This window comes from Opisthocomus hoazin, chromosome 4 (assembly GCF_030867145.1).
Source record: "Opisthocomus hoazin isolate bOpiHoa1 chromosome 4, bOpiHoa1.hap1, whole genome shotgun sequence".
Classification (NCBI taxonomy): domain Eukaryota; kingdom Metazoa; phylum Chordata; class Aves; order Opisthocomiformes; family Opisthocomidae; genus Opisthocomus; species Opisthocomus hoazin.
Genome location: NC_134417.1, coordinates 5,283,458 through 5,296,620, shown reverse-complemented (window position 1 = coordinate 5,296,620; position 13,163 = coordinate 5,283,458). Strand labels below are relative to the sequence as shown.

The 13,163-nt window shown below is 47.9% G+C and overlaps 1 protein-coding gene across 1 annotated transcript in view; it reads left to right on the top strand.

Moving 5' to 3' along the window:
* The window catches only part of LOC142361092 (uncharacterized), a 34,356-nt gene extending 21,437 nt beyond the window's left edge, over positions 1-12,919 (top strand). Inside the window, exon 12 of the mRNA XM_075417845.1 lies at positions 12,418-12,919. The gene's annotated coding sequence lies outside the window, so the exon portion shown is untranslated. The remainder of the gene's footprint in view (positions 1-12,417) is intronic.
* The last annotated feature ends 244 nt before the right edge of the window (positions 12,920-13,163 follow it).

Genomic DNA, 13,163 nt, shown 5'->3' with positions numbered 1-13,163 from the left:
TGTCCCACATTCAGCTGGGCTCTGGGGCAGGCACTGAGCTAATCACAAACCCATAGAAAAGGCTGCAGAAAGGCAGGCGACCAGGACATTTCTGCAAGGCATGCATGGCCCTTCCTTCATCCTACCTTGTCCAACCTCCCTGTAGAGCCATCTGGTGGCAGAGACACCATGCCCTCCCCAGGCAGTCTTCGAGCATGAAGGTCGAGGACATTTCCCAAAGACCCAACATACAAGAGGACTCCTCATCCCATTCCCTGTGGTGCCTTTCCTGGTGAACTGCTCTTCCTCGATGGTGTTTCCATGTACCCAACAGCCCCATCACCCAAGCACTGGAGACTGGTGGGCCAGCCCAGCTGCTCTCTGCTGATTGCTCCCTGCCTGCATGCCTTCCTCCTCATGCACCCCATGTTCCCCCTGTCCCCTCTGCTTGCTTTCCTTTCTCCTCCCGTGGAAATGTCAAGACTTGGCACACGGCTGCAGCTCTGCCTTTCCCATCTCCCCGCCTCGCCGCGGTCCCACCATCCTCTTCTCCCTACAGCTTCATTCCCAGCTTTATTTTCAGCTCCACCTTCTCCTTCCTCCCTCTCGGTAAAATGCCTTAACAAGCTCAAACCCTGCTTTGTGTTAAATCAAAGTCTGAACAGTATGCAAGGGCTCAGGAAAACAGGATTTAAATGGTGCCGTGCGCATTCACATCAGATTAAGTCTATAGAGGTAATTTACTGCATATAGAAACTGGAAGGCAGAGGGCAGCTCATTAATGTCTAGGATTATTATTATTGTACTAAAACAGAAGATCTTTTTCATTGTATTTCTATTCCTAGTGAATGCAAATTTGTGATACAAATAAGAAAGCCCGCCCCTACAAGTCCTTATCGGTCACTATTGATTTCAGGAGGGGACAAAAAAAGGAAGAAAACCAGAAAAACAAGAATATGCCAAGAGTCTAAAAGCTCGCAGAGGCAACAATTTAGAGGATTTCAAAGGCTGTTTTCATAAGCCTTTTGGGAATCAAATGTAGCATATTGATTAAACTTCGGAAGCAGCTAAAAGCAGCTTCAACATGGCTAATTAATACAGTGATGCCCTGATGCCCCTTCTACTGGTTTTACCAAGCTTCAGCCTGTCAAATCAATTAATATTCACAGCCTTGATGAAACCAGAAACTCTGTTTATCATTTGATAAATTGATCAACGTATTGACTCAACATAATAAACTGACCTGTCGTGGGGTTGGATGTGGTGTCCTCCAGATGCTTTTGAGGTGGCACAAAACAAGCAAATTCACAAAGACCCTTGGTTTGACTCTGTAATCAAAGTGACAGAGTTTCTGACTTCAGGGAGCATTTGATGTTCAGCCTTTGTTGCTGGTTCTCAATAGACCCTTGGACAATGACATTTCAAGGAGAAAAGTGTCCTGATTTGAGCTGCCTAAGGACATTCTTATGGCATTTATGATGTGGTCTGATGGGGTTCAAGAACAGCACCCCTTCTCTGGGGAAAATCCCTTTGCTTCTGACATTAAAGGCAAATTTTCACACAGGGGTGTGACATTGTCTTTAGCATTTGTCGGCTTCCACCCGCCCTTTGTTGTAGACCACCATGCATATTCTCCATACATGTCTCATTTCCTCATCTACACAAGTTGAATAATTTTTTCCGCATTTCCACCCATTCAGTGGAGACTGTGGCAGGTGCTGTGTCTTACTGTACCTCAGTTCAGAATTAGCTTAGTGCTGGCACAGCCAAGAGAGACAGGACTGCAATATAATATTGTACAATGGGGCAAAAGATTCTAAAATGGGGCTTTTGATCTCCCAAGTCTCCTTGAACTGAGAAGTTCACACCTGCATTGAGGTTCCTGTCTGGAAAAGTTCCTCATCTGAATCCACTCTGAAAAAGTCAGATGCCTTCACGAGACTTTCTGAAAGGTCCTTAATGCAGTCCTATATTTATGTGTGTCTTCTTTTGGGACTAAGAAGCCAGATTTGCAGCCTTCTGGCTCATCAGAGAAGGCAAATTACTGGACGAAGGAGCCATACAAGGCAAGACCATGCTGGATGCTGTGCTGATCAGGGTAACACCGGACAGAGTGGAGGAATATGTGCTGGCTGTGCTATGACATGTTTTGGGGAGTCTTTGATAGCTCCCAGGGTGAGCTGGAGGTTCTTCATAGCTTGTGGCTTTCAAAGGTAAGGCAGAGTGATGTTGGTGCATGTGCGTGTACTTTGCTTCAGATGAGGCATCAGCTTTGATTTAGAGCAAGGTTTTGGCACCCCCCAGTAAACTGCCATGAGCTGTTTATTGAATTTTAATTCAATGTGCCTCATAAAAAAAACAAGGGAAGAAAAAGGGAGAAAACAGTTGAAGGAAATAATTTCAGCAACATCTGCTGCCTTTCTAAGATATTTCACCAAAAGCCTATGGAGATCAAATATTTTCCTCTAATTAGAGCGCTTTCCTCTTGAGCAGCTCCCCTGTATGCAAAAATATGCCGACACCTCCCTCGCTACCCAGAGAGCCTCCTGGGACCCGCGGCATTGCCAGCACAGAGAGAGAAACACACAGCTCTCTGCTAAGTTATCCCTGGTGCAAATACATAGCTTTCCCAGGAGGGAAAACGTTCTCTCCCTCCCTTCATCTGACCACGCTCTCTGATCCTCCGCTTGGTTTTGCTCACCTGGAAGATTTTCTGCCTTGGCCAAAGAAGCCAGCACACCCTAAATACCTGGCGATCACTCTGCGGAGCATTGCTAATCCATTCCCGATAGTCTGAGAGCCTCTGCTGTGTTGATTCATTTGTGACCGTTGGGTACAGCAGGTTCACATTTGCAAAACCCTTTTCAGAAACCCGGTCACTGTATTTTTGGTCAAGCTGGCTGTGCCCCACTGCTGTTACAATGAATCGCACTACGCCCGTCATGCATTTACTAAGAAAACATGGTTTACTACAGCCCTTCGTGAACGTACATACAGATAGATAAAGCATCCTGGGTGCCTGAGATGTCCCACAGTGAATGAACTCCTCCTCTTCCTTAGCAGTGACCTGCCTTGGGTACCAGCTGGGTGACTATTCTGTTCAAACTCCTGAAGATGCTCTGCGTGCTCACGGATTTGTTGGGTCGTTTCTGGGTCTGGCACAATACAGATCAAATTTGTTGGTTTATTATAAAGCCTGTAAGGGATAAAAACAGCAAGATGAGGGCTTCAGCCCAAAGGTTATGTTGTTATGCTAAGGCATGCTGCTAGGTGGAGCAAGCAGGGGTCACATTTCATGGTCTATTTGGGTTGCTGGAATACTGGTTATTTGGGCATCTGCTGTTTCTCCTAGCATCCTCCCAGCTGACCCTGCAAGCATTCTTCAGGGAGCAGGAATGCTTCAAAACCCCATTCTAGGCTGCCGCTGAAGAGGTTTTCTACCAAGTGCTGTGTTCCCGGGAAGAATGGGTCAGTGACATTGCAGTGTCACCTTTGAGTGTCTAAATCCTGCCTCAAAACCCTGAGGAGCTCCTTGGCCTGCCGGCAAGATCTGTAGGGTGGACAGATCACTCCTAGAACAACTGCAATGAAATCACCTCCATCTCTGTGCCCCTGTATGTGGATGCACTTTGGGGGTTGCGAACTTTACCCATGAAGGGACTGGCTTCTCCCTCTCCACTTACCTCGCTTGTTTTTCCCATAATGAACCTTATGGGAAAAAAAAACAAAAACAAAATTTATTGTGCTGTATCAGAGAAGAAACACCCCGCCCCCCAGTTTTAGCCTTTGTGAAATAAATGTGTTGCAGGGGAGAAAAGCATCGTTGTCCCTGTAGCCTCTGGGTCAAGACAACCAATTCAGATCTGATCCACGTGGAAATTTGCAGCCCATTCCCATGGACAGGGATGGCAGGGAAGAGCTCTGAAATGATCCCAGTAGTCTGTGGATGATTTATGAGGCAGGCTGTAAAGAGCAAAGGAAACCTAGGTTGTTAGCTCTGATATTTAGAGATGATAAACAACATGAAAGGGAGATTTTTTTTAATGCCTCTACACAGAGGCAAAAGAAGTAGCATGGGCTTAAATTAAGAATAGGAAGATATTGGCTTATTAGTAGGGGAAAACTTCCTGGCAGAGACATCTGTTATGAACAGATCTATGCTACAAATTGACTTCCCAAAGGAGGGGCTCCAAACCCTGTTCCCTCATCCACTGAAAGCTGGATGCCTGTGCGGCAGAGGACCACTCTGCTCCTCCAGCAGCAGATGGGTCAGCTGAGCAAAGTGCCTGTCGATTCCCCACGTTTTCCAGGCTCTCCCATGTCGCAGGAGCTACCAGGGACCTACCTGCTGACTTGCAAGAGCAGGAGGCCTGGGAGGGTATAAATCCATCCATAGGGAAAGAACATTTTCCTCTCTGATTTTCCTTGCCCGTCTGTAGATGGACAGCGTTCCACCGATACCTCTGTGGGCTGCCGCAGCAGCAGGACCCCACAGACCGTTACCATTTTGCCTGTGTTTTGTCCTTCGGCTGCAATCACCACAATTAATTCCTAAAACACAGCAATCATGTAAGAAGCACGGCGTATACGGCACAAGCCGCAGCTTGGCAGAGCAGGATCCCAAACCCCAGGCGTGCCAGGGGACCCTGAATCCGAGCAGCACGCAGACAGGAGTGACAGCCCCGCACCCGGGGAAACACAAGGCTGCCTTAATTACTGCTCGCACTGCAGCCTGCTAATTTGCTGATACCAATGTCTTCCAACACAGCCCCTGTGATCCGCTTCGTAATTGGGATACTTGCAACAAGCTAGGAGAACGAAGCCAAAAGGAGCTTTTCTTTTTTTTGCTTCCCCCACATTCTCCAGTAATCTTTAATCACAGCGTCTGCAAAGGTCAAGTGTATTCCTCATTAGCCTCCAGACCAGTGTCTTCATGAGAGTCTGGAGTCCTTGAGATCAAAGGGAAGAGGGAGGTGTAGCATGAAGTGGGTGGACGACGCATTAACAACCCAAAAGACACAGGATCTTCCCCCAGGAGGTTGCTGGGCAGATTTATTGGCAGCGTGGATGCTTCACAGGGTGCAGGGACCAACCTGCTGCGAAATGTTGGGCAAAACATCCCAGGAGCCAACAGGACAACTGGGGAGGTTTGCTGGGGTCCCAGATCGTGACTGGGGAAGCCAGAGGGTATCCTGACATTGAGGTGACAGTTCACATGAAAAAAATGGTTTTTGCAGTGAGAAACAGCCTTTCCTGAAAGACTTGGTAAAAAATGTTGCTTCTCCCTGTGCACATTAAAAATCACCATCAACATCAGCGTTGCTTAGAGAAGAACTAGCTGGTTAATAGAGAGCGTGTGTCAGTAAGCAAGCTATTTAAAAATGCATTTGAGAATTATTCCCAACAAAGATGAATTAATAATTTTGCAGAAAAATTTAACAAAACCCGGAAAATAATTTCTCCTTTTGCATTTCAAACTGTGTTTTCATGGAAACAGTTTCCCTTTGCAATATCCTCTCTGAACAGAGAAGTCTACAGCAATTCCTTTAGACTGTCATTTGCCAAACCTTTCCTGGTGCAGTTTCTCTCCGTCTTTTGAGGAAAGCAGTGTTTGAAGGGAGGAGGACAAAATTTCCAGCAGTGCAGCACAGCAGAGGGTAGGGGCAGGATGCTACAGGGTCTGGATAACCCCACCACTCTAGCTGCAGGGTGCAGAAGATGATGTTTTAAGATCCCTTCTGCCCTGTTTTTTTGTCCATGATCCTCTAAATACTCAAGTACCCAGCCCTGTTTCCAGGAGGCCAGAGATGTCTCAGCTTACCAACGCCCTGCCTGAAGAGCAGAACTAGGAATAACCCTCCTCTTGCACCCCAAAATGCTGCAAAGGCGGCAGGACTGTGCTGTAGGGTTGTGCAGAATCACAGAATCGCAGAATGTTCGGGGTTGGAAGGGGCCTCTGTGGGTCACCCAGTCCAACCCCCTGCCGAAGCAGGGTTGCCTACAGCAGGCTGCACAGGACCTTGTCCAGGCAGGTCTTGAATATTTCCAGAGAAGGAGACTCCACAGCCTCCCTGGGCAGCCTGGGCCAGGGCTCCGTCACCCTCAGAGGGAAGAAGTTCTTCCTCATGTTCAGGTGGAACTTCCTCTGCTTCAGTTTGTGCCCATTGCCTCTTGTCCTGTCACTGGACACCACTGAAAAGAGTCTGGCCCCATCCTCCTGACACCCACCCTGCAGATATTTATAAGCATTTATGAGGTCCCCTCTCAGCCTTCTCCAGGCTGAACAAGTCCAGCTCCCTCAGCCTTTCCTCGCAGGAGAGATGCTCCAGTCCCCTCATCATCCTCATAGCCCTCCGCTGGACTCTCTCCAGCAGCTCCTCATCTTTCTTGAACTGGGGAGCCCAGAACTGGACACAGTACTGCAGATGGGGCCTCACTAGGGCAGTGTAGAGGGGAAGGAGAACCTCCCTCGACCTACTGGCCATACTCCTCCTAATGCACCCCAGGATGCCATTGGCTTTCTTGGCAGCCAGGGCACACTGCTGGCTCATGGTCAGCCTGTCGTCCACCAGCACTCCCAGGTCCCTCTCCACAGAGCTGCTCTCCAGCAGGTCCGCCCCGAGCCTGTACTGGTGCATGGGGTTGTAGACACAGTCAGGTCTCTGACTCCCTGGGAGGCTGTATTGGCTGTACTTGAAAGATCAGCAGTACAAGAACACGTGTAACCTGTGGATATACAGCCTTATCCTCACTGACACCAGGCAAAGAAGGATGCCCAGGCTGTGTCTGCGTTGTTTGGATCTGCCCACCCAGAGGAAAAGCCGCCGTGCCAGTACCCCACGCCGGGTGGGCAGGGTGTCTCCATTTGGTAGGGTTTTATTTGGGGCCCCGTTTCTAATTAACATGCACAGGTTTTGATGCTTCACTTGTCTGCTGTGACTTGCAAATCCCATCCAGAAAAAAATCCCATCCAGAAAAAAATCCCCAAATTTTCAAATAAATCCAGAGCCACCTTTTGAGCTTGAAGCTGCGCATTAGTCAGACTCATTTGGCTAGGAATATGAAAGTCCCATCCTATTTATCTCCTCATTTGAACTACATAAACAGCCCACAGCAGAAACTCCTCATCTTTCCACTATTCCAACAAATAGCAGCCTTTGAAAAAGAAAAATTAGTGGTGGGTAATTATTTTTGAGGCAGATACCAAAATGATAATTTCTTAAACAATTACTTTGAAATATTAACAATTGTTCTCTAAATTCCAATTTAATTCCTGATATGAATTATAGTTTGTCAGATCTGTGCTTCTGAAACATTTGTTCCTTGAAAAGAACATAAAAAATGCCAACGTAACCTTTTGCCTCCTCGCCCTCCAAGCAGAGTAAAATGCCTTTGCTTGTGTTTTATCAACACAAATAATTAAAACACAAGAGAATGTTTGGGATTTATACAGTTGTTTTTGGCATCTTATTCGTATTTATTTGATCTGTAAGATATCATTTTAATTAAAAGCTCGCTCTCTCTTCCTCCCCCGCCCTGCCCAGCAAATAAATTATTTGTAATACCCTCACTGCCTCACGCTAGCAGATAGACACTGCTCGTGATGCCGGATGCTGGCAGCCAGCAACCCACCTGGAGAGGACCGGGGATGCCCGGCGCGGCCATGGGCAGAGGTCTGCCTGCCTCAGCTGCTCTCTGCCCCTGGGAAGGGTGAAACCCCTGGGGTGATGACTGGGGCCGTCGGGCTGCCTTTTACAGGGGAACCCCTTGGCAGTGTTTTCCCCTCGAAATAAAAATTTGTTTTCTTCTGTAGGAGGGTTATATTTATTTAAAAACATCTCTCTGTTGCTGTAGTTTGGGGCAGGCGTTGGGATTATTCACATGCGCTCTGGCAAGCAGAAGGCAGCCCGGGAGGATTCAGCTTTGCCCCTGTGTGGTATTTCAGACGATGCGCACAGGACCCCAGTCAGCAGCTGGGAAGTCTCTCGCTGAAGCACAGTTACTACAAAGACCTTTTCATTTCATTTCTCTCTTTTCTCCCTTTGCTCCCCATCGTACAACCTTTACTTGCTCCTCCTCTTCAGTGAGCTTTAGATGCAACTCAGTGTAGTGGGTTAAAAAAAAAAAAAAAAAGATTTTTTTTTTTATTCCCTTTGAAGTCCAAGGGCTAAATCTAGAGAAGGAGCCTTCCCACTGAATGTGATGCTTATCAGAGCCAGCCTGAAACTCCTTAGTTTAGCTGGAGTTTTCCCACATGTGGCTGGCTGGCATTCGTACTGGGTAAGGGCTAGTATCCTCTCTGCAAGCAGATTATTTAGAAGTAACAGAGTCCTTCAGTTTGCAGAGCAGACTCTTCAGCACATACCAAGGGCCACGTTCCTCAACCTTGCTGGGAAATATTGCCCTGCTCCTGAATGGGCCCCTCTGGGACTCCTGATGGTTAAAATGTAGCTCCCAATAGCAGGCATGAAAGTTGTATTGAAGTTAAATTATCCTTGATTAGTGCCAATATTGATAAGAAGCTGCAGGTAAGCATTTGGGCTGGGTCCCCATCCCTTTCTTCTCTACAGCTGCTCTGACAGCAGCTCAATGGCCACTTAATACCCTGGTCTCCATTCAGAAGGTCTCAGATCTCCATAAATGAGGTAAAAGTTCCTCCACGTATAGGTCATGTAATTAAATACTAGTACCTAGAATTATTTATGAGACTTTATAGCTATGGAAAATGAGCACTTGAAGCATTTTCATAAGTATTTAAGAGTAACCACAAGAAGCTCAACCAAAGCCACCCATTGAAAGCAAGGGTTGGGTTTTATCTAAAATTAGCCACCCCGCCTGTTGGTGAGAGGGCTTTTTTCCAGGTTAACAACTGTCCTTGCACCTTTGGGAGACCTGCTTTTTAGGTTTTATTTTTTAACATGAGGCGTTAGAGGTTAAATGCCACCGATTTAATGCAAGAGGCTGTTAACACAGCTACAGAGACAGCGTGGTAGAATGAGCCACGGTGTCTTTGCAATTCAAGGGCAGAGCGCAGCTGCAGACCTGGTGGTAAAGGTGGCTGTGGACATGTGCACCTTCCTGGCTCAGGGGCTATGGAGGTTATGGAGACCACGGGGAGTTTTCAGGGTCATGGGTTGCCTGTCATGGGGGTTTGGGGAGCTCTTCTCACCCTGCAAAGGCAGCATCAGTCAGGGCAGAGCTAGCCCGTGGGTTTGGGTCACTCACAAGACTTACTGGTGGTCCCTTCATCATGCCTCATGGCTACCAGATGGTCACCTCCATTCTTCCACAGTCCACGTGCTCTCAGTACAGAGGATAATTGGAGAACAGGGTGCTTAAGGAAAAAAAAAAAGAGAAAAAAGACCCCAACAGGATTAAATTAATGGGGTGCTGCAAGACAAACTTCAAACCCTGAGCAACATGAATTCCCAGTGGCAACCTCCCATTTTCAAGCTGCCCATGCAGGCTGAGAAGGGAAGTGTACGTGCATTAGTGAGCTTTCATTGCTTCCCAGTCTGAATCAAAGCCCACTGAGCTAAAGAGGGGGAAAAAACAAATAAAATGCCTCTCGTAATGGCTCTGAAGCAATTCCTTTAGGAGATGCACAGATACCATTAGGGTGAGGACCAGGGGAGTCACACAGAAGATGCCCCTGCTCCCCACATGGTCTGGATTTACATATAATAAATACATCCAGGCTGAGAAACACCCTCTAAGTCACCACGGCCACCCGCTTCCCTCTGCACAGCAGCTCGCTCACGTGCAGCAACAGCCGCATCCCAGGCCAGGATCAGCAACATCCCCTCGTACACGCAGAGACCTGTGTGCCCACACATGCACAAGTGTGTGTCTGCGCAGTTCTGGCTCTCAATGTGTGCCAAAGTCAGTGCATGCCCTATTCAGCCCCAGAGCAGTTGTCCTCCCCAGGAGCATCCGCCCGTCTCCCCCAGATATGGTACTTCATTGCAGTGCCAAGCCCAGGTGAGTGTTTCTCGTTGGAGAAACATCAGCCAGCAGAAGGAGAACTTTTTCCACCTCGGTTCATATTTATTCTGTTTATTTTCCATGTTTCTTCGCTTCCTCCAGCTCCTTTTTTTCCCCTTTTTCCTTTTCTCACTGGCCCCAGTCTCCAGGTATCTCCAGACTTTCAGAAGGAAAGAAGCGGCTTTCAAGTAGGAATAAAACAAACAAGGTCATTGGAAAAGATAAAAAATAATGAGTTCCTTTCTGTAGGACTCCTTGCACGTCTCTCCCTCCCTCTCCCCCCTTTCATCTCACTCCAGAAAAAGAAAAATAAATCTTTACTAATCCCTTTAGAGCCCTGCCTCCAGATCCGCTTGTGATGCATGCTGTAGCCACGCTGAGAATGGGACCATGGACTCAGATGCCATGAAAATCAATTTATTGCCCATTCCCCAAAACCTCTGTCTTTCAGCTGTCTAGACCCACTTCCCCATGCAGGAGCACCCACCCCTCTGGGTCAGGCTCAGACCAGTTGCTGGACACCTATGCAGTGTCTTCTCCTGTTTGGCTGAACTTTTTTTAAAAAGTCCTAGGGATCTGAGAAGTGATGAAAGTCTCCAAGCTGGGTTTTAAATAGTTGATTAAAGAGCAATCAGCAGAGAAGTAGGAGGAAGCTCCTGGGGAATGAAGAAGAGTTTGGCCAACCTGTGCTGCACAGCTCCAGCAAGGTCAGCCCACTCCGGGGCTTGGTCGCGCCCCCTTCTCCCAGGGGCTTATGCCGCCGTGGAGCACTCACCAAAAAGGTTCACAAGAAACATATTTTTCTCATCAGAAAACAAATTTGTTCCTATATCCATGCAGGGAGAAAAAAAGTTTTAAACGTTGAACTTTTTTGGTCTGCCACTTTTTAAAAAGGAATATTATTCTAGTTAATGTTCTGAAATGACATTTCAGTCTAAAATGGAATAAAACATTTCATTTGATCTAAAATTAATCTGGGTGGGGAGGAGAAGGGTTTATTTTGGTAGGGGAAATAAAAAAATCAAAGGGTCTGTACTTTGCATTGATCCAAACCATTTCTTATTTGATTTTTTTTTTTTTGGTGGAGGATTGGGCAGCAAGCTGAGAAGTTTTTCATTTGTCTAGCTCTAATTGGAAGCCCAGAGCCGGCAAGTACTTTACATTTGTAAAATGCAAAGTATGAACAGTCCCAGTGGGAAGAGTTTGGCCTTGCTTGTCTTTTCCCTTTATTTACTTGACTGCTGATTTTAAGCCTGAGATGCTGGAGATGTAGGGGCTCCTCCTTCTCATCAGATTTCCTAAAAAATCAGTATGCCCACTTTAATCACTAATGCCACATCAAGTTTTACCTCAAATCATGTGTTAGTGTTAGCAGTGGAGTTTGGAAATACCTTTTTCTGAAAGATCTGGTCCAGCCTAGCTCAGTGGTCCCAGAGGTACCTTTGGATGTGCTGATCCCCTGGAAGGGTGAGATGGTTGGACATCCCCAGCTCTGGACTGATGCTGTGAGTGCTGGTCTCATGAAATGTGTTTTAGGTAAAACAGGGTAAAATAGTCACTTGCTGTGGATTTCAGCCTTCAGCAGCTCAGCCTTGATGGAGCAGTCATGGTGGCACCGACGCCAGCGCAGTGCATTTCTGTACCAAGGCAGGCAGATCTACGTCAGCCTCTGTGGTTCGGTTGCTGTTTTGCCAGCCATGCCAGGCAAGCGGGCTGCCAGGTCGGGGAGCCATCCAGCTAACAGCAAAACCAGGCTTAGATTCATCAGAAACTGGCCCAAGGTTGCATGGACCAGCCGAGCGAGGACCAGTTTGGGCTCAGTTTTGATGGCTGGCCATCTCCAAAGGAGATCCTCTGCCTTGAGGGACCAGCAGTGTGTCACATCTCCAGCTGGACACCAAGACTCCCCTCTATGACACCAACTGCCCAAGTCCTTCCACTGATCTGGGCTGTAGCCCAAAACTCATCTGAGCCAGTCCAGAGAGCAAAGGACCTTCAGACCCTCCTCTTCCTCCTTGATGCCCGCAGTTCCAACCTCAACAAACGCTCTGCAGCACCAGCCTCCTCTGGGGCTGGGGAGGGCAGGTTGTCGCCTAGGGCATCCAGCCCCTGGCAGCCCTGCCCGTACCCCTGCCTGCAGCCTTGCCAGGCGAGACCTTGCTCAGCCCCGGGGGCTGCCTGTCCCCCTAAGCTGCCAGGCTGGCACGGAGGGCTGTTTGCTGCTGGGAGCTGAACAACATCCCTGCCAGGCTGCTGACATGGCCTGCGCTGAAAACCGCTGATGGAGTCCAGAGATGATGAAATCAAAAAAGCTTTAAATTAAAACTGCTCTGAAGAGCACTGCGGAGGGAGGGGAGGCAAGGGGGAAAGCAGAGAGGAGCTCCACAGCTGTTTTCTTTCATGTCCTTTAAAGCTCCCGTTATGTCGTTTTTTTAATTAAAATGTTTTTTTTAGGAGGCTGCTGGGATTTACTGCTCCTTGTCCTTGACGGAGGTGAGGTGCGCAGAGAGCATCCATCCGAAGGCTGGTGGCAGCGCCGCCGTGCCGAGATCCCAAAGCCACGTGTGGATGGTGCGGGGCCAGAACGGCAGCAAGGCAGGACCCAACCTGCCCCAGCCTTACATGCACTGGTGAAGGGGAGCAGCAGGAAGAAAGCATCAGCCCGACACGGACTCCGATAGAGACCCTTACAGAGGGTCTTACAGCCCCCGTGCTCGTGCCTTGCTTACCTAAATGTGTTGCTCTCTACCAGCCCTGTGGCTTAAGGTTGTGGCTGGTGGGTGAGCAGCCCGGCTGCATCTGCTCGTGGAAGCGTAGATCTATGTAAAACTGATTCTTTCTCATGGCAAAATGTGCCCTGAAACCCTCGCCTACAAAGAAATGCTGTGCTTTAATCCCAGCTGGCCTGAATTTTCTGCATATTTGTAAAATAAATGATCTTTCTGTGCTTAGCCAACGCAGTTATTAATGTTTTCACACCGGAAGAGACACGCATTGCAATTTCAGTACCTGCTAGGGATGAATAATGAACACCTAAAAAAAATCAAAATGTGAGCGTTTGCTTGTAGGACATTGGTAACGAGAAAGCAGGGTTACAATCAACAGTTAAAACCACCGTTTGACCCGTGCTTGGATTCACACCCCTAAAACAGATTCTCAGCGAGGTGGAGTCCTTATCACAGTCCCCCTCCCTTCCTCCA